The sequence below is a fragment of the Marmota monax genome, unplaced genomic scaffold (genome assembly GCF_021218885.2).
Source record: "Marmota monax isolate L192 unplaced genomic scaffold, Marmota_monax_Labrador192_F-V1.1 WCK01_AAM20220418_F8-fsc00026, whole genome shotgun sequence".
NCBI lineage: Eukaryota > Metazoa > Chordata > Mammalia > Rodentia > Sciuridae > Marmota > Marmota monax.
Genome location: NW_026693108.1, coordinates 2,000,301 through 2,020,087, shown reverse-complemented (window position 1 = coordinate 2,020,087; position 19,787 = coordinate 2,000,301). Strand labels below are relative to the sequence as shown.

Sequence of the window (19,787 nt, the reverse complement as noted above, 5' to 3'; positions counted from 1 at the left end):
CAGCTGAGGGTCTGCGTTGCTCACAGCTGCGGATGGTGCCTTGCCAGGAACTAGAGGTCGCTGCTTTAATCAGTAGGGCACTGGGTGTTCGTTTTTCTCCTTTTGGGGATTCACAACAGGATTTGAAGTTTCTGTCCTTTGGATTGACTTTTAAACTCTGAAATAATTCTCAGCCCATGTTGGTGGTTCAACCCCTAAATGCTGAAGGGTGGGAGCCAAGCTCCACAACGGCCACGAGTTGGCCCCAGGCCTCTGGGGTCTTGCCGAGCTTGGGCCCCATGTGCGCTGCGCTGAGTTGTGTTATCTTCCCGATCCTCCAGGCCCCTGCATTGTGCTGGGATTAACTGGCATTATTTTGTTCAGAAATTTAATTCATTACAGATCTTAGTTTCAAAGTGGGATTCACATGAAATTTAATTTAAAGAGCAAGAGAAGTGGCCACCTAAGTCCACAGTGGCTCGTCCTCTGCCTCCGCCGCCCGTGGCCTCAGTCCTCAGTGCTGTGTCTGTGCCTCTGCAGTGTGCGACATTCCTTTGTATGACATCTGCGACTACAACGTCTCCAGGGACCGCTGCAAGGACCTTGGGTGCTGCTTCTACAAGGGCGTCTGCTACGAGAAGGCGGTTCCGAGTGAGTGTGGGGCTGCGTCGTCCCCCAGTCCCCACTGAGGGGCCCTCCTCTCCCTGCTCGCAGGTCATGACACTCTGCTCAGTTCATGAGCAAGGGCAGCGGACTTCCAGGGGGTGGCCTGGAGAGTGAGAAATCCCACTCCCAGGCCAGAGGACTTGCTGTGGGAGGGGACGGCCCATGTCCCTCCTTGGAAGAGTCTGGTCATTCTAGGGTTTGCAGAAGTGGGCTCCGAGGGAGGTAGGGGCAGGCAGCTGCTGGCCATAGTCAGGGGAGAGTCTGACCAGGCAGGGTTGGCACCCAGCCACAGACTGTGAGGACCCTCGAGGGACCTGACCCAGCTGGGACTCTCCAGAATGGCTTGAGCATAATACGGGAAACAGATCCAGTCCTGAGGTCCAGCCTGGGATGCCAAGGAGCTGTTAGCATGGCAGGGGTGCCTTGGCCAGCCTGGCGAGGGAGCTGTAGGGAAGCCTGTCCCCCACCTGCCGTGAGTCTCCAGGAGGAGGAGTGTCCCTAGAGAGCCACTTCATGTGACCAGCCGTGGTGGGGAGTGCAGGTGTGGGGAGCTATGTAAGCCAGGTGCTGCCTGGTGAGGTCCACTACTCCTGGACGCACTCTCGCATATCAGAGCCTGGCCTTCTGTGCTTCTGAAATGTTCTAAGTCAGTATTCCCAAACCCTCGTGAATCCACATAAAGACGTATGTGTTCCCTGCCCTGCTTACAGCCTGCCAGAGGCTGGGGGAAGGCCCTAGAGCTCCTGGGGACAGCCTACCCTCAAGCCCCTCAGAGAGGGGGATGTGAGCCCTGCAGGCCAGGAAGGCTGGCCTACCTGCGGCACTGCTCACCTGCTCCAGGGCTCAGGAAGCCGCTCAGGACCCTCCCTGTCTGGCCGTGAGGGAAGGCGCGCTGGAGGAATGGAGGATTCCAAACCTGTGTGTGCCTTTCTCCTCCTGCACCCCAGAGGCAAGGCCCTGTGTGTCCTCCTCCTGCTCCCTGTGGCTCAGGAAGTTGGGGCAGAGTGACCTGCCAGGGCTGCCCACGCCAGCTCCTCAGAGTGAGTTCAAGGAGAAAGTGGGTGGGATGAAGCTTGCTGGGGAGGTGACCATCCGCTTCACTGTGAAGATCTAGTGCTCAGGCAGAAGGTGACATCTGGCTCCTCCAGAAAAGGAGAAAACTGGTCACAGTGGACACCCTCAGTGGGTCTTCTGTTGCCAGCACCTCCCCACTTCTGTGGACAGAAGCAACTGGAACTTCCCTCTTTTACTAAGTTGTTATTGAGATGAGACTGTGACACCATAACTTTCACTCTTCTCAAGAACACGCCTCAGTGGCTTTTAGTAAATTCACAAACTCCTGCAACCATCTCTGCCGATGCATCACATCAGGAGGCCCCCAGCGGTCAGCGGTCCCTCCTCGCCCTGCCCGCAGCAGCACTCTGCCTCTGCGGCCTCTCGTCTGGACCTTGGAGTCGCATGGCAGGTGCCCTCCTCCACGCTTTTCAAGTCCGCAGTGCAGCACTGGTGGGGCCCACCCTTCTATGGATGAGTGACCCCGCTGTGTTGAGAGGCGTGTCCTTCATCCAGTCATCAGTTGGCGAACGTTTGGCGGAGTCTCTTCCTTGGCTCTTAGGAGCAAGACTGCTTTGACACTGTGGCCGAGTTTCCGTGCAAACACAGATTCTCAATTCTCTCGGAAATGTCATCTAGGAATGGGATTGGAGGGTCACGAACTGACACCATGTGCAGATGCTGAGGGACTTCCAGCCTGCCCTCCGGGGCCACGCCCTCCAGCCCCACGTCCTGGTCCAGGGCTCTAGCCTTTAGCCTCCTGCGTCCTCGGACCACTTGTTCTTCTGTTGGTGGCCACTGAAATGGTGCCACTCTATCTTCATGGTGCTTTGGGTTTGCATTTCCTGATGATAGAGCATCTTTACACATGCTGCTGGCCATTGGTCTGTCTTCTCTGGAGGAATTCCAGGCAGATCTTTGCTCAGTGTGTGACTGGCTTGACTGTCTTCTCACCATGGCGTTGGGGTTCTCTCTAGAGTCTGCATTCGGACCTGTCAGACATGTGAACTGCAGCTTTCCTGCCGTCCTCGTGGGGGTCTTCCCACTTCTGGGTGGTGTCCTTCCAGGCACAGCATTTTAAGTGGCGATGGCGTCCCTCTGTCTGATTTTACTTTGGCTATTTTGCTTTGACATCACATCTAGAAGCCAGTGCCTAATCCGAGGTCACCAAGATCTCTATCTTCAGAGGTGACAGCTGCAGCTCTTCCATTTAGGTCTTTGACCCATTTGGAGTTGATTTTGGCATTTGGGACCAGGAAGGCTTCTAACTCCACTCTCTTGCCTGTGGATATCCAGCTGTCCACCCCCACTTCTCCACTGAGCAGAATCAACTGTTGGCTCATCTTTCTCCCCTGGGTCGACACCCTTGCTGGAAACCAGCTGCCTGTGGGAACCTCATCGCTGGACTCCAGCTCAACCCACTGACCTGCATTTCTGTCCCTAACCAGCCCTACAAAGTTTGATGACTGTAGCTTTGTAGTGAATTTCAAAGTCAGAAAGTGTGAGACCTTCAACTTTTTCTTTTTTGAAATTAATTTGGCTATTATTGCTTTTCTGTATTGATTTTCAGATCAGCCTATTAATTTCTGCAAAAAAAACAACAACAAGAAGAAAAAAACCCCCAAAGCCATGCAGCATTTTGATAGGGATTTAATTGAATCTGTAGATAATTTGGGGCATATTGCCATCTTAACAACACCGGTTCTCGTAACCCATGATCAAGGGATGTCTTTCCATATATTTAGGCCTTCAATTTCTTTCAACAACATTTATTATTTTTCAATGTACCAATCTTGAACTTTTTTTGTTAGATTTACTTCTAAGTGTTTTATCCTTTTGACATTATAATAAACAGAATTGTTTTAATTTCACTTTCAGATTGTCCATCGCCGGTATATGGAAATACAATTGATTTTTGTATATTGATCTAGTCTCTGGCAACTTGTTGAATTTGCTGATCAGTTCTGCCTGTTTCTTTAGGTGAGTCCTTAGGACTTTCTATACAGGCTCAATGTCATCTGCAGAGAGAGCTAGTTGAACTTCTTCCTCTTCGGTCTGCACACCTTTCATCTTCTTGCCTAGTTTTTCTAACTGGACCCTCAGAACAGTGGTGAGCAGAGGTGAGAACTGACCACTCCTATGTCTAGCTCTGATTGTCCTCCATCACAGGGGCAGGGTCCGGCGTTTCACATGGGGTGTGTTGGCGACTCAGCTGCACTCTCTTCCTCTCCTTTCACCCCAGCCTGCAGAATTGACTTACTCTTCCTCGTGAGGCAGAGCTGCGGCACTGGTCCTCAGCCTCGGTTCCTCTGGAATGAGCAGGTAGAGCTGCTGCTGGTGAGGAATGCCGGCGCTTGGTCCTGCCTCGGCCTGGGTGGTTTCTGATGAGCTGCCTCTGAGCCTCCAGCTTCTTTGTATGTGCCTGTCACTTCCATTGTGCCACTTCTGAGAGTCTCCTTGCCTTCTGGTCCCTTATCATATGTCTACGTTGGATTGCTTTGAACTCAGACTCCTCGGAATGTGCTGAGCTTCTAGTGTGTGTACATTAATGCTAATTAAATTTAGAAAGTCTTCACCATTATTCTCGAAATATCTTTCCCTTTCTCTCTCTCCTCTCCATTTGGGACTCTATTTCGTATATTTGGTACACTTGATGGTGTCCCACAGATCTCTGAAACGGTTGTCATTATGGCGGTTGTTTTATTGATTTTTCCCTTGCTGTGATTCAAACTGGATAATCTTAATTGACCTATCTTGAAGTGTGTTGATTCTTTTGCCTGTTCAAATCTGCTTTAGTGAAAATTTTCATTTCTGTTACTGTACTTTCAACTCCAGAATTTCTCTCTCTCTCTCTCTCTGTCTCTCTCTCTCTCTCTCTCTCTCTGTTGGGATCAAACCCAAAGCTTCATACATACTAGGCAAGAACTCATCCACAGAGCTACATCCCCAACTCCAACTCCAGAATTTCTCCTTCATCCCTCCCTCCCTTCCCCCCTTCCCTTCCCTCCCTTCCATTCCCTCCCTCCCTCCCTCCCTCCCTTCCATTCCCTCCCTCCCTCCCTTCCCTTCCCTCCCTCCCTCCCCTCCCTTCCCTTCCCTCCCTCCCTCCCTCCCTCCCTCCCTCCCTTCCCTTCCCTCCCTCCCTCCCTCCCTTCCCTTCCCTCCCTCCCTCCCTCCCTCCCTTCCCTTCCCTCCCTCCCTCCCTCCCTTCCCTTCCCTCCCTCCCTCCCTTCCCTTCCCTCCCTCCCTCCCTCCCTTCCCTTCCCTCCCTCCCTCCCTTCCCTTCCCTCCCTCCCTCCCTCCCTCCCTCCCTCCCTTCCCTTCCCTTCCCTCCCTTCCCTTCCCTCCCTCCCTCCCTCCCTTCCCTTCCCTTCCCTCCCTCCCTCCCTCCCTTCCTCCCTTCCCTTCCCTCCCTCCCTCCCTCCCTTCCTCCCTTCCCTTCCCTCCCTCCCTCCCTCCCTTCCCTTCCCTCCCTCCCTCCCTCCCTTCCCTTCCCTCCCTCCCTCCCTTCCTCCCTTCCCTTCCCTCCCTCCCTCCCTCCCTCCCTTCCCTTCCCTCCCTCCCTCCCTCCCTTCCTCCCTTCCCTTCCCTTCCCTCCCTCCCTCCCTTCCCTTCCCTCCCTCCCTCCCTCCCTTCCCTTCCCTCCCTCCCTCCCTTCCTCCCTTCCCTTCCCTTCCCTCCCTCCCTCCCTCCCTTCCCTTCCCTCCCTCCCTCCCTCCCTTCCCTTCCCTCCCTCCCTTCCTCCCTTCCCTTCCCTCCCTCCCTCCCTCCCTCCCTTCCCTTCCCTCCCTCCCTCCCTCCCTTCCCTTCCCTCCCTCCCTCCCTCCCTCCCTTCCCTTCCCTCCCTCCCTCCCTTCCTCCCTTCCCTTCCCTTCCCTCCCTCCCTCCCTTCCCTTCCCTCCCTCCCTCCCTCCCTCCCTTCCCTTCCCTCCCTCCCTCCCTTCCTCCCTTCCCTTCCCTTCCCTCCCTCCCCTTCCCTCCCTCCCTCCCTCCCTTCCCTTCCCTCCCTCCCTTCTCCCTTCCCTTCCCTCCCTCCCTCCCTCCCTCCCTCCCTTCCCTTCCTTCCCTTCCCTCCCTCCCTCCCTCCCTTCCCTTCCCTCCCTCCCTCCCTCCCTCCCTTCCCTTCCCTCCCTCCCTCCCTCCCTCCCTTCCCTTCCCTCCCTCCCTCCCTCCCTTCCCTTCCCTCCCTCCCTCCCTGCCTCCCTTCCCTTCCCTCCCTCCCTCCCTCCCTTCCCTTCCCTCCCTCCCTCCCTCCCTTCCCTTCCCTCCCTCCCTCCCTCCCTTCCCTTCCCTCCCTCCCTCCCTTCCCTTCCCTCCCTCCCTTCCCTCCCTCCCTCCCTCCCTTCCCTCCCTCCCTCCCTCCCTTCCCTTCCCTTCCCTCCCTCCCTCCCTTCCCTCCCTCCCTCCCTCCCTTCCCTTCCCTCCCTCCCTCCCTCCCTTCCCTTCCCTCCCTCCCTCCCTCCCTTCCCTTCCCTCCCTCCCTCCCTCCCCTCCCTCCCTCCCTCCCTCCCTTCCCTTCCCTCCCTCCCTCCCTCCCTTCCCTTCCCTCCCTCCCTCCCTTCCTCCCTTCCCTTCCCTCCCTCCCTCCCTCCCTCCCTTCCCTTCCCTCCCTCCCTCCCTCCCTTCCCTTCCTCCCTCCCTCCCTTCCTCCCTTCCCTTCCCTTCCCTCCCTCCCTCCCTTCCCTTCCCTCCCTCCCTCCCTCCCTTCCCTTCCCTCCCTCCCTCCCTTCCTCCCTTCCCTTCCCTTCCCTCCCTCCCTCCCTCCCTTCCCTTCCCTCCCTCCCTCCCTCCCTTCCCTTCCCTCCCTCCCTCCCTCCCTTCCCTTCCCTCCCTCCCTCCCTCCCTTCCCTTCCCTCCCTCCCTTCCTCCCTTCCCTTCCCTCCCTCCCTCCCTCCCTCCCTTCCCTTCCCTCCCTCCCTCCCTCCCTTCCCTTCCCTCCCTCCCTCCCTCCCTCCCTTCCCTTCCCTCCCTCCCTCCCTTCCTCCCTTCCCTTCCCTTCCCTCCCTCCCTCCCTTCCCTTCCCTCCCTCCCTCCCTCCCTCCCTTCCCTTCCCTCCCTCCCTCCCTTCCCTTCCCTCCCTCCCTCCCTCCCTCCCTTCCCTTCCCTCCCTCCCTCCCTCCCTCCCTTCCCTTCCCTCCCTCCCTCCCTCCCTCCCTTCCCTTCCCTCCCTCCCTCCCTCCCTCCCTCCCTTCCCTTCCCTCCCTCCCTCCCTCCCTTCCCTTCCCTTCCCTCCCTCCCTCCCTCCCTTCCCTTCCCTCCCTCCCTCCCTCCCTCCCTTCCCTTCCCTCCCTCCCTCCCTCCCTTCCCTTCCCTCCCTCCCTCCCTCCCTTCCCTTCCCTCCCTCCCTCCCTCCCTTCCCTTCCCTCCCTCCCTCCCTTCCCTTCCCTCCCTCCCTTCCCTCCCTCCCTCCCTCCCTTCCCTCCCTCCCTCCCTCCCTTCCCTTCCCTTCCCTCCCTCCCTCCCTTCCCTCCCTCCCTCCCTCCCTTCCCTTCCCTCCCTCCCTCCCTCCCTTCCCTTCCCTCCCTCCCTCCCTCCCTTCCCCTCCCTCCCTCCCTCCCTCCCTTCCCTTCCCTCCCTCCCCCCCCCCCCTCCCTCCCCTTCCCTCCCTCCCTCCCTCCCTCCCTTCCCTTCCCTCCCTCCCTCCCTTCCTCCCTTCCCTTCCCTTCCCTCCCTCCCTCCCTTCCCTTCCCTCCCTCCCTCCCTCCCTCCCTTCCCTTCCCTCCCTCCCTCCCTCCCTTCCTCCCTTCCCTTCCCTTCCCTCCCTCCCCTTCCCTCCCTCCCTCCCTCCCTTCCCTTCCCTCCCTCCCTTCCTCCCTTCCCTTCCCTCCCTCCCTCCCTCCCTCCCTCCCTTCCCTTCCCTCCCTCCCTCCCTCCCTTCCCTCCCTCCCTCCCTCCCTCCCTCCCTCCCTCCCTTCCCTTCCCTCCCTCCCTCCCTCCCTCCCTTCCCTTCCCTCCCTCCCTCCCTCCCTCCCTCCCTTCCCTTCCCTCCCTCCCTCCCTCCCTTCCCTTCCCTCCCTTCCTCCCTCCCTCCCTCCCTTCCCTCCCTCCCTTCCCTTCCCCCCCTCCCTTCCTCCCTCCCTCCCTTCCCTTCCCTCCCTCCCTCCCTCCCTTCCTTTTCTTTCTTTTGTTCTGTATTGATTATTGATTTCAGGGGCAATTTACCCATGAGCTAAAGCCTCAGCCCTTTTTATTTTTTTTATTTTTAAAATAGTTTTAGTTGTAGTTGTTGATGGCTTGTTATTGTATTTATTTTCTTATTTTTATGTGGGTGCTGAGGATTGAACCCAGGGCCTCAGGGTCTCACACATGCTAGGCAGGTGCTCTGCCACTGAGATATATCCCCAGACCCTCATTTTTTATTTTGAGACAGAGTCTTGCTAAGTTGCTTAGGACCTTGATAAGTTGCCGAGGCTGAACTTAAACTCGTCATCTTCCTGCCTTAGCCTCCTGAGTTGCTAGGATTACAGGCATGTGCCACTATGCCTGGCTAGTTGATCCTTAATCATTTTAATCTCTTTATTGATATTCCGTATTTAATGAAATATTATACTCATACTTTAGTCCTTTAGAGATGATTTTTTGAGTTCTTTGAGAATATTGAGTATATTTTAAATAGTGGGCTTAAAGTATTCATCTAGTAAGCCCAATGCCTCGGTTTCCTCAGGTACCATAGATGGCATTTCTCATGTGTATGAGCATACCTTACTATTTCTTTGCGTGTTCCATGGTTTCTGTTGTTGTTGACAACTGGATATTTAAAGTAATATTACACAACAATTCTGAAATTCAGGCTCTCCTCCCTCCTCAGGCTTATTGTTATTGCTGCTTTTATTGTAGTGATTATTTGATTTTTTTGTTTTTACAACTTCTGCAAAATCTGTATCCTTTGTGGTGTGCGGATACTGAAGGCTCTGCTTGGTTGGCTAGTGGTCAGCTAATGACTGGACAGAAAGTTCCTGGTTGCCTGGAAACATAGCCTTACCGTCTTTGCCAAGGGCTACAAGTGGGTGTCCGGCCAGCCAGTTTCCAGCCAGAGGGCTCCACTTCCTGCTGACCTACAGCCTCCAGGTCAGCCACTGTTGGTGCTCAGGGCCTTCTCAGGCCTTCTGATCACGTTGGTGACCCTTGAGGTCCCCAGGATGGTAGTCAGGGCTTTCTGCAGCTCCCAATGGAGTCCACACTCCCCGGATTCCTCTCCCGGGCTGTGGTTGGCCTGTTGTTGTCCCACTGCCGGTCACGGCTTCAGCCCAGCACAACCGACCATCAGTGCCCCTGGATTCAAAAAGTTGCCTCGGACAGTTTTCAGTGAATGCCTGGGGAAGGTGCTCTCACTAAAGGAGCTGCGTTTCAAGTCAGATAAGGCAGGCTGCCTTTCAGGCTGGATCCTCCAGGGCTGCGTCAGACAGATCCAGTGAAGGCTGTCCTCTGGCAGCGGGACTTTGGAGGGCCCTGACCCTGCTCTGCCCTCCAGTGGCTGCTGTACAGTTGATTTTCAAGGCCACCATGATACTAGAGAGTGGGCAGGAGAGGCGGGAACAGGCAAGTTTAAATGCTCAAAGCTTGCTGTTCTCTCAGCGATTCAGCTGTTCATTTGTAGCAAACAGGTTTCTGCAAGCTTGTGGCTAATGTCCAGGCTTCTGCAAAAGTGTGTGCCAGTCTTCTCCTTGCTGCTGTGGAGGAAGGACTGGTGGTGTTCCTTGCTCTGCCAGCAATGTGGATCCCATCCTGAAAGTTAGCTGGCCCGGCTGAACCTCTGAGGGCGAGGCCCAGGTGTAGCTCTACTTCCTGGAGGAACCATCCTTCTCCACCTGCCTTGACTCAGGGCCTCCACCTTTAGCCAGGGGCGTACGTGGGAGACCTTTTCCTTTTTTCTTTTATGAGGGCATTATAGTCGTACATAATAGTTGGGTTCGTTTTGATAAAATCATACATGCATAGAATTTGATCTGCTCCATTTCAGTCCTTAGCACCCCCTTCCAGTCCTCCTCCCGCCCTCTCCATCTCCTCCTCTACACCACTGATCTTCCCTATATATTTATGCTGTCTGCCCCCCCCCCCCCCATTTCCTCACTTATTTTACTCTAACTTCCAGATATGAGAGAAGACAGTCCACCCTTGATTTTCTGGGTCTGGCTTATTTCACTTAGCATGGTGTTCTCCAGCTCTAGCCAATGGGGGGAACTTCCTGAGTCCTGGCCTCCCAATATATGTTCTCTGGAGCATGTGGCAGGCGCTCCTGAGGCTGGGTCTGTGGCTCCAGTGGGGTTCTGGATAATCGGCTGCATTTCACTTGTCATCTTTTGTAGTTTGTGGCCTTGTTGGTCTGATGTTCCCGCCTCAACATGTGAGGAGCAGCAGGTGGGTGGAATCTAGCTGCCTCCTTCCACCATTTTCTGTGCTTCCTGTAGGATTCCAGAGTCCTGGATGCTTATGCAGCTTAGGTTTTCTGAGATTCACCACTTGGAGCTCTCAAAGTAAAAACAGGGACATCCTAGAGGTATCAGGTTTGTTCTTTTAGCCCCAACCCTTCTCCGAATAAAGATACGGAAGATGTTCGGTTCCCAGGTTGAGTCACAGAGCAGCTCGTACCTTTGACAACTGATTATCCCATTCCCTGACATCCTGATGAAGCAGGGAGCCCCTAGTGTGATAGAATGCCCGTGTGAGGCAGGTCCCCGCCAGCAGGGACGCACAATCCGAGCTGCCGCTGCTCTTTAATCTGTCTCAGCCTGTTTCTTCATCTGCGTTTCATGCAGATGTTGATCATTTTGTGAATGTTGTGTCCCACATGGCTTGAATCAGAAAGATCACCGGGTAGCTATCACTCTGTGGAAAGGTGAACTGTGTCTTCTGCTGCACCTAGTTGCTGGTGTCCTTAACGAACTCAGAAAACAGCTTAGGCTCTCAGGAATTTGTGCTCAAGAGGGCCCCTTTTTTGCAAGTGGGTGCATCATTTTTGCAGGGGAGCAGGTCCTAGCCTCCTTCCACCCTTCCACTTGTAATAAAGGTCGTGTGGGCCGTGCTTTCTCTCAGCTCTGCTGTCTCTCCAGTGGAGGGTGGGCCATCTGTGGGAAGAGTCTGGGCAGTGGGCCCTGCACTTGGGTTCTCACTGTGCCCTCAAATTATTTTTCATTTCTTTGACACCTTTCTCATTCAAGACGGCGACTGAACCTTTGTGCTGGGTAAGTTGTAGTATTCAGTGACAGGGTATTATGAGTTCTTTGTGCACATAATTCCATGTTATGAAAACCTTTCACCAACTTCTTAAATTGGCTGGTTTGAAGTGCACATTGTGCTATGGCATAATCTGTATTATTAAAAATACGAACTTGGGGGAATTAGCATTAGATCTCTCAGAAAGAACTGGGGATTCAAAGAGAAAGGCTTCCTTCATTCTTCAGTCTTGATGTGGGGCCCATTATTTAATGTGACATTTCTCCTAAGTGTTTGACTTCAGGACCTTGACTGCAGGTGTTGGACTTGCTGGGATGATTTCAAAACTCTTGTTTAACTGTATTTGGGGAAAGTTCCCGAGATATTCCTTCAAGAGAATGATTGTTCTTCAGTGGCTATTACTTCTGAGAGATCCATCACAGCACCTGGTGTCTGGTGAACCCGCACTTGGAGCTCCGTGGTCTGAAAGGGCAGGGAAACAGTCCAATGAGCCGAAGGGGCCCCAGCAAACTTCCAGCTGCCGGCTGACGATTGGCTCACAGCACTTGGTTTGTAGGGAGACTGCCTCAGGATGCCCCCAGGCTGTATGCCTTGCTGCTTGATGGGGGTGGAGGTTATTTCCAGGAAGACTGGCTCTGCTGGTGGTGGTCCGGGTGTCAGAGTGTCACAGCGATCCCCTTTTCCTGGTCATGAAGGCCACTTGAGTGCTCATGGCCTGACCACTGTCTTTCTCCAGGCTTTAAGGAAGCAGGGCGGATGCTGTGGGATCTTCCTGGCCAGCTTCCGAAGCTCCCCTCCACAGGGCTCCTGGAGTCAGAGGACAGCCTTGGTCAGGGGAGGACATTTCTCTGGGGTGTGAAGACTGGGAGATGTGCGCACTGGAGGCCAAGCTGATTGAGTAGCTGGAGATCCACAGGCAAATTCCCGAGAAAGGCCTTTATTTAAAGGGATAAACCGACTGACGGGGCTGAGTCTGCACAGATAGCCTCCTAATTGTCCACTGCCCAGCGTTGGATCCTGTTAGCCAACAACCACATGACTCCAAGTCTCGTTCTCTCCTCACCCTCTCCCTGATGACCTCTCAGTCATTGAGCACCTGCTGTATACCTACCCATTGCTGACTGAGGTCACGCCCACATGAGGGGGATCAAGGCTCTGGGCTGCCATCCCTAGTAGGTTGGTTTTAACCCCCTTCAGCTTTCTGACTTCAGTCCCCACCTAAAGGCTCCCTGGGGCCTCATCCATTTCTGTGAAGCTGTCAAGGGGTTGTGGAGCCGCTGGAATTCAGATCACCTGCCGGGGAGGCAGCTTTTCTGCCACTGTGGCTCACCTTCTGTGGACCGAGTGTGTCCACACAAAGCCGACGTTGAGATCCAAATTCCTGGGACCTGTGACTGTGATCTTATTTGGAAAGAGGATCTTTGTGGATGCGATTAGTTGAGATGAGGTCACCCTGGAGCAGGCCTCTAATCCAACATGACTGGCGTCCTAGGAAGAGACAGGTGTGGTGCAGCTACAGAATAGGAATGCCAAAGACGACCGGCAACCTCACAGAGCCCTGAAGAAGCAAGGACAGGCGTCCCTGGGCCCTTGAGAGAAGGCGGCCCTGCCAGGCCTACGCCTCAGTGGGGGGGCCTCCTGGGCAGGGCCACAGTACGCTCCTGTTGTTTTAAGACTTGTGAGCTGTACTTTCTCAGGGCAGCCTTGGAAACTAATGCACCTTCCAGGGAAGTCACATCTGTTGGCCTTATTTACTCCTGTCAGGGACACTCAGAAACAACTCAGAGTAACTGGTGAGGGGTTGGAGCAAATCTGTCACTTGAGTTAGGCATTTGTGAGTGAGCCAATTTCTTTCCCTTGAGAGAGGGAAAAAGCAATTAGAGAATGAGTGGTAATGAGAATAATAACAATGGAGATTGCTATGCACAGCCGCCTGCCACCCACCATGCTAAGAACTTCATCTGCAGTGATCTTTCAAGAACCCTCACTTCACCCTGATGAAGAGAAGGTAGCAGGTTTGAAGCACGGGGAGTCCTACCTGCTTGTAGGACATGACTGCAGGGGGCATCCTGTGGGTGTCAGGGCTACAGGCACCCAGCGGGCAAAGCCTTCAGTCTGCCTCAGGCCTGAGCCCTGGAGCAGAGGGCTGATGGGAGCAGCAGGGGAGCACAGTCCTGAGGCCTGTGGCCGCTCTGGGCTGTGGGCCACCTTTCCGGTCTTTAACCCTTGCTGGGATGCTCTGCTGGGCTCCTTTTGAACCCACTGGATCCGGATGCTGTATCAAGGACTGTTTCTTAAGTAACTTGGGCCTGAGCGTTCTGCCCAGGACTGGCTGTTCGCCAGCTGGGCCCGGATGCTCTGCCCACACTCCCTGTGGTGGCCACGGTGGCCCCAGGCCGCACGCTCACCTGCGCTTGTTTTGCAGCGTATGTGCAGGCATTCTCTACCTTGATTGTGATCATCGCTGTCGCCTTCATCGCTGCCGTTATTTACAAGTGAGTCTTGTGTGTCTTTCATGGGGATGGACAGGATGTCTGGGGTGCCTCTCGGGCTGGCTCCCTCTCCCACCCACTCCCCTGGTGTCCTCTAGAGCTCCTGTTGACACAGGTGACATCCAGCACCTAGAGGGCACCTAGGACTCCAGGTACTCCACCTCCCGTGTGTTCCCTCCCAGCCTCTGCAGCCAGGACTGTCCCCCTCTGGGACCCTTATCCTCCCACCAGGGAGGTCCTGTGGTTTGCACCAGGGGGTCAGTGGGGATAGACTGGGCCCCTGTTGTCTCCGGGGCTGGTGCATGCACTGAACCCCCTGGACCAAGTGTCTGTCCCATGGCGTGCCTCCTGTCTGTGGGACGTGTGTGTGTGTGAGAGTCCCTCCTCCCATCTCTGTGGAGGGGGTGCAGGGCTGCTGTGCTCTGTGGGCGGGCAGAGCACTGAGCACTGGCACTGAGCACTCTCCCGGGGCCCTGCCCCTGCTGCCACAGCCCTCTGGGACGCCCGCGCCAGCCCTGGGAGGCTGGCTGCCTGGTCCAGCAGAGCGGCAGCAGAGGCTCTCACAGGCGAGTGGAGCTGCGGGCCTCTGGCGCAGAGGACCTGACAGTGCCCGCTGCCCGACGTCCGCCTCCTCCCTGCCGGCTTGTCTGGGAGTCTGGAGGCCGCGCTCAAGCCTTCCGTTGAAGCACTCATTAGAGCCAAAACACTGGCCGCGGCCAGGCCTCGCGGCGGTCCCCCGTGCTCCACCGGGCGCCGTGTGAGGAGGGGCCGCTTCCATCCCTCCCTCCTCTGGCTGTGACCAAACTCTTCCCATCAGAATTGTCCAAGAGGTCAGGAGAATGAGGAGCTCCGAGGAGGGCACGGCTGGTGGTGACGATGGCCAAGGTGGGGAGACAGCCACGAAGGCCTCGAAAAGCGAGACCTCCCGGAAGAGCGGGGAGAACGAGCCCCAGGAGGGGGAAGGTAGGCGCCCAGCGGGGGCACCCCGCAGCCCACAGCCCGCACCCCCAGCCCGCCTCCCAGGCCACTCTGGGGACGCCTCAGCGCCCCACGGTTATGAGTGGGGCAGCGTTGCGTCGGCCACTCGGGCTGGAGTGGCCTCCACAGCGGGCACTGTCCTCCTCTGCGCCCCTCGCTCTGGCCGCCAGCACGGCAGGTGGCCGTGGCAGAGTGAGGCGCTGGGCAGGGCCCGGCGTACCTGCGGGGTCCAGGGTGCCCGGGGGCACTGCAGAGCCAAGTGGCCGCCCTTGGTGCGGACTGTGGCCACCACCAGCCCAGGTTTCCGGGAGGCAGCCACGTGCCTGTTGCTGACTCTCAGGAGGCCTGTGTGGCTGCGTGTCCGTTTCCACAGGTTGGCAGCCTGGCACTTTAGAGAAGGGGTGTCCCAAATCATGGCCTCCTGTGGAGTGAGGTGTGCAGTCTTCTCCCCCAGTTGCCCACGTGGCTTGACCGAGACCTCCCGCCTGCCCTGCCCAGCACCACGCTGGGCCTGTGGCTGCTCTACAGGACACATGCCCACCTCCCCAGGGATGCAGACCCTTCCCCGGCCGTAGGCAGAGGCTTCTGCCCAGTGGGCAGCGCAGGCCACCTGCTGGTGGGCATTTGAGTAAAGAATTGCCCAGTGGCTGCTGAGGAGATGTGCTCTATACCCCTGGCAAGCCTCTGGGGCGGCCAGACATTCTGAGGCACAGAACTGTTTCTTTTTTCCATCCAGGGACAGTGACACTCTCAGAAGCTGAAGAAGCCGAAGCAGTTGACTGACGTGCACAGAGAGGAAGGAAAGTGGCAGAAAGTGGTGCTTGGGACGCGCAGCGGGTGACCTCTCCTGGGGTGTGTGTGGAGCCATCCCGTGGGAAAGAATAAAGGTATTTTTTGAAGTTGTGCCTTACTGTGCGTGGCCTTAGGCCTGCTGTGGCTCATCTCAGGAGGGGTGGAGAACACGGAAGGCTCACTCTTGAATTCACTGCTCATCACGAATGTGTAGGCCAACGGGGTGGCCGAGGCTCCCTTTCCAAGGCTACCACGCAGCCTCACACTCAGTGTCCCGCACTGTGAGGTGCTGAGGCCTGGGGGGATTGGGCAGGGCCAGCCGTCAGCTGCAGCCGGACATCCCTGCCAGGGACAAGAAGGAGCCTCCTGGGTAGCTCCTGAACAGGAGCGGCTTGACCCCTGGGAGCGTGCATCTCCAGAGTGGTGGTGGCTTCAATAAGATGTGCAGTAAACAGTGCGACTCATCCTGTGCACCAGACCAGCGCACAGAATCCCGGGAAGTCCCTCCCTCCTGGCTGTGACTCCCACCAGGCTCCGACCTGGTCTGCCAGCGTTGACTTCCTGTGGGGGGACCATGGGATGGTATCCACCATTGGGGAAATCCCTCTGTTCTGGTGGTGGTGAGTGTAGGGAAGGGCTCCCATTTTAGGGTCCCAGAAAGCCCACTGGCCCCTCCTCTAGGACTTTTGGGGGTTGGATGTGTTGAGGGTGTGGGACAGGAAGAAGGACAGGAAGGTTATTGTGGAGCTGGGCAGAGGAGGGCCCAGGAACTGTCCTGCCAGGGACCCTGCAGTGGCCCCGGGCAGAAGCAGGTCAGTGCCCGTCTCTCAGGCCCAGCCCAGCTGTGGTCTGCAGACGTGGTGGCCTGAGCAGACTCCTCCCCGTGTGCTGCTGCCCAGGGAGGCTCTGCAGCCAGCAGGCTCTCTGGGGTCCTGGAAGGCGCTGCAGAGGAGGGAGGCTACGTGAACGCAGTTCAGAATCTTGTCCATTGGAGGCTGGTGGGCCTGGGGACCTGCTAGGGATGGTGGGCAGCAGCGGCAGCACTGCACCCTCACCATCAGGTGACACGGAAAACATTCAGCCACCCGTGTGGCAGGTCCTGCAGCCCCAGAGCCAGATCTGGGGTCCTCTGTAAGACCCCTGTCGTGTTTCCTGAGGTAGCGCAGCTGCCAGACTGGGCTGCGCTCGGGAGACTGGGTGTGGCTACCACCAGGAGTAAGGAGGGGTTCAGGATTCCAACCCTGGAGCTCCTGAGGCTGCTCATGGTCCCGGGGGCACCGGGCGCTGGGGGAGAGACCCCCTCTCTCCACCTGGGGGTGGCACTGGACTCGGAGCAGAGGGAGGGGTCTGATGTGCTGATCCCACTCCTATTTGTCACGGTGTGCAGGGAACCAGGGATGGCTCCCCAGGAAATGGCACTGGGCTGAAGGGCTGGGGCTCTCTGGAGCACACGTCTGGGCAGAGGAGGAGGAAAGCAGGGTTTTGAGGGTCAGGCCCCACTCTGATAGGAGCTGACCCCTATGTGAGCAGAAACGGGAGGAAGCTGGGCTGGGCAGGGGGAACATCAGGCTGAGCCAGGTCTCCGGGTCCCTGCTGAGCCCAGGGGGCTCTGGAGCAGAGATCGTACACGGTAGGGGGTCCCACACGGGTGAAACAGGGCTGCCCCAGCACCCTGCCGCACTCAGGCACTGGCCAGAGGCTCCTGAGGACCATATGGTCCCAGCTGGACCATGGAGGAGGACCCTAGGCACTGACATCGGGGGCTCTCGGTGACTTGTGCCTCGAGAAGCACAAGTCACTGAGAGTTCCCGATGTCAAACCGTCCAAGCTCTCCTTGGGGCCTGGACATTGCAAAGGAGCAGAGAGTGATGGTCATTGTCATGTGTCCACTTGTCTGGGCTGCCAATATTTGGTGGATAGTATTCTGGTGTGCCTGTGAGGGCTTTCCAAAAGAGATGGACATTCAGATAGACAAATTGAGCAGAGCAGATGCCCTGCCTGAGGTGGGTGGGTCTTGCCCGATCAGCCGAACGCCTGACTGCAGCCAACAGCTGATAAGGATTCCCTCTCTTTGCCTGACTTGGTCTGGATAGGCCTGTTACGGTTTACACAAAGCTCCTGTGAACGCAGGAGTACTCCAAGATAGAACGATTGGATCACGAGAGCAGTGACCTCAGGGTGTGAATGGACTGACTGGGTAGAACTGCAGGCAGGGGGGATGTGGCTGAAGAGATGGGTCCCAGGTGTGTGTGTGAGGGGACATCTTCCCTGTGGCCCTTCCCCTTCTCTCTCTGCTTCCTGGCCCCTGTGAGTGGAGCAGCCCTCCTCCTCCATGACGTGCTGCCTCACCTTGGCCCAGAGCAATGGAGGGCCAACCGTGCACTGAACTTCTGAGGGCCTGGGCCAGAAGAGACTTTCCCCCTCTCAGGTGTTCTTCCAGGTATTCTGGTCACAGTGACTAGGAGCTGACCAACACAGCTGGGACAGGTTGCCTCCTGCCTCTGCACTTGGCCCAGGACTAGAACTTGACCAGGCTCCCTGGGTTGCTGGCCTCTGGACATGAACTGGAGTTTACATCACCGACTCTCCTTGGCCCCGTCTTGTCATGGCAGATCCTGGGACTGTCCCTCCATGGCTCCTGAGCCAGTTCTTATGTGCAGTCTCTTCTTTGTGTGTGGTTTCCTAAACATAAAGAGACTTGTTACAAGGAACGGCTCTCTTCATTTTTTTTTGTGATGGGGTCTCCCCCCTCCAGAAGGGCGGAGACCCTTCTGGACAGCATTATGGAAGATGGCCTCAAATTAATGATCCTCCTGTCTCTGCCTCTCTATTGCAGGGATCATAGGCAGGTACAACATTGTCTTTAATATATACATATATAACTATGCCCCAATGGGCAGGAAGTACTTTCCTAGAATATGCAAGGTCCTGGGTCAATCCCCAGCACTGATTTTTTTTAAATGCTACTTAGCTCTTTTTTTCTGGAGAATTCTGATCGATACAGTGGTCTAGAAAGCTGTGTCCTTCAGGTGCCATCTTTGAAGCAGCAGGATTCAGATGAATTCTGTAGAGCTGTAGCTTCACATTAAAGTCCCCTGGGCGCTGTGATGGGGCCTGAGGTCTCTCTCACCGCCTCCCTGGGATGAGTACGATGCTGGGGAAGGTATGGAGGGTCCGTGTAGTTCCACAGGGACAAACCCAGGGACACCTCATGGAGCAGGGAGCACAAGAAGATACAGTTAGAGAATATTCGACTGTGTTTAAATTGATGGACCACGGAGCTGACCGTTGGCTTCCGCTTTCCTTGGTGGCTGTTGTGTGAGTCATTGGTGAGGCAGGCCTGCTTTGTGTCCACACCCTATTCCCAGGGACTTAGCGGACGCAGAGGGAGGAAGCAGCCATGACTTCCAGGTCTAAGGGGCATTTTTATCCTTAGGCAGAGCCACCTGCTACCTTGGGCTTGGGAGGGAGAAGGACGCTGGGTGCCAGGAGCACGGAGGGCTAGCTGCCTCACAGGGTGGCAGCCCCACCCGGGGCCCAGGCTGAAGTGGAGCTGCTGCCCGCTTCCAGAGAGGGAGCCGTCTGGACTCCTGTGCCGTGGGCCATGGGCGGTGGGCCATCTGGGCCAGGAGGACTTGACTTCATAGCCCCCTGGGCCAGGGGCTCCACTCCCAAGGACAGACCGCGGGGAAGGTGGCAGGTGTGAATGGCCTGCAGAGTTCAGGCAGGCGGGGAGGCGGGCACCCACCTGTCAGGGGACTTCCAGGAGTGACACGGGGAGCAACACCTTCTGCTGCCTAGGGCATGGCAGCGCGGCCTACCCACTGGCCTGGTACTCACTGACCCGTCAGGACCCAGGATTCCACATTGCGCACCCCCTTCTGTGCAAGGTGTGCGGAGGTAGAGGGAGCTACCCACTCCCCAGGGCCTTTCCCACTCACTGTGCTGTTGAGTGCAGTGGACCAAGTGGTAGGCGGGGAGTTTGAAGATGATCCAGAGACCCTCTGGACCGCATTATGGAAGGTGGCAGAAGAGGCGGGCTGGCTTCAAAGGAGGTGAATTACCATCCCATCCTCTCTAAGAGTGAAAGACGGCACAGAGCAGTGGGCATAGCCGGGTGAGGCTGGGCCCAGGAGTAGTGCAGGCCTGTGGGCGGCTGCCTGCTGCCTGCTGCCTGCTGGGTTCCTCTTGCTCTACTGAGGCTTTGGAAAAAGCCTTTCCCAGGTGGACAGCTGCAAACCAGTGGTCTAGCAGCTGGTTTGTGTTACTAAAGGTGCCGTGTGGATCGTGCCCGTGGCTGTCAGCACCCGGCTGTTCCTGTGGGATTTTTTTCACTCAGTGCAAGGATTTGGAAACCCACCCCTTGACGTGTTTATCAATGGTTTGCTCCTCTGGACTGTGGGTTTCTGTAGGTGAGTACACCAGAGTTTGTTCATTTCATCCACCAGGCGACTACCAGGGGCTGTTTCCAGCTTTGGGCTCTCAGAACAAAGCTGCTGTGACCATCTGTGGTCATCTTTGTGTGTGGACATCTGGTCTCATTTCTTTGGGGTAGATTCCCAGGAATGGGTTAGCTGGGCCATATGGTAGGTGCATATTTAACTTTTTAAGAAACTGACAACCTGTTTCTCATTCTCTGTTCCCATCAGTAGT

General features: G+C 56.5%; 1 non-coding gene across 1 annotated transcript; it reads left to right on the top strand.

Annotated features, from left to right (window-relative positions):
* The first annotated feature begins 437 nt into the window (after positions 1-437).
* LOC124099655 (uncharacterized) lies at positions 438-15,241 on the top strand. The gene is made up of 4 exons (XR_009227823.1): positions 438-630; positions 13,298-13,367; positions 14,182-14,327; positions 15,079-15,241. It is a non-coding gene; the product is annotated as an uncharacterized LOC124099655 (transcript).
* The last annotated feature ends 4,546 nt before the right edge of the window (positions 15,242-19,787 follow it).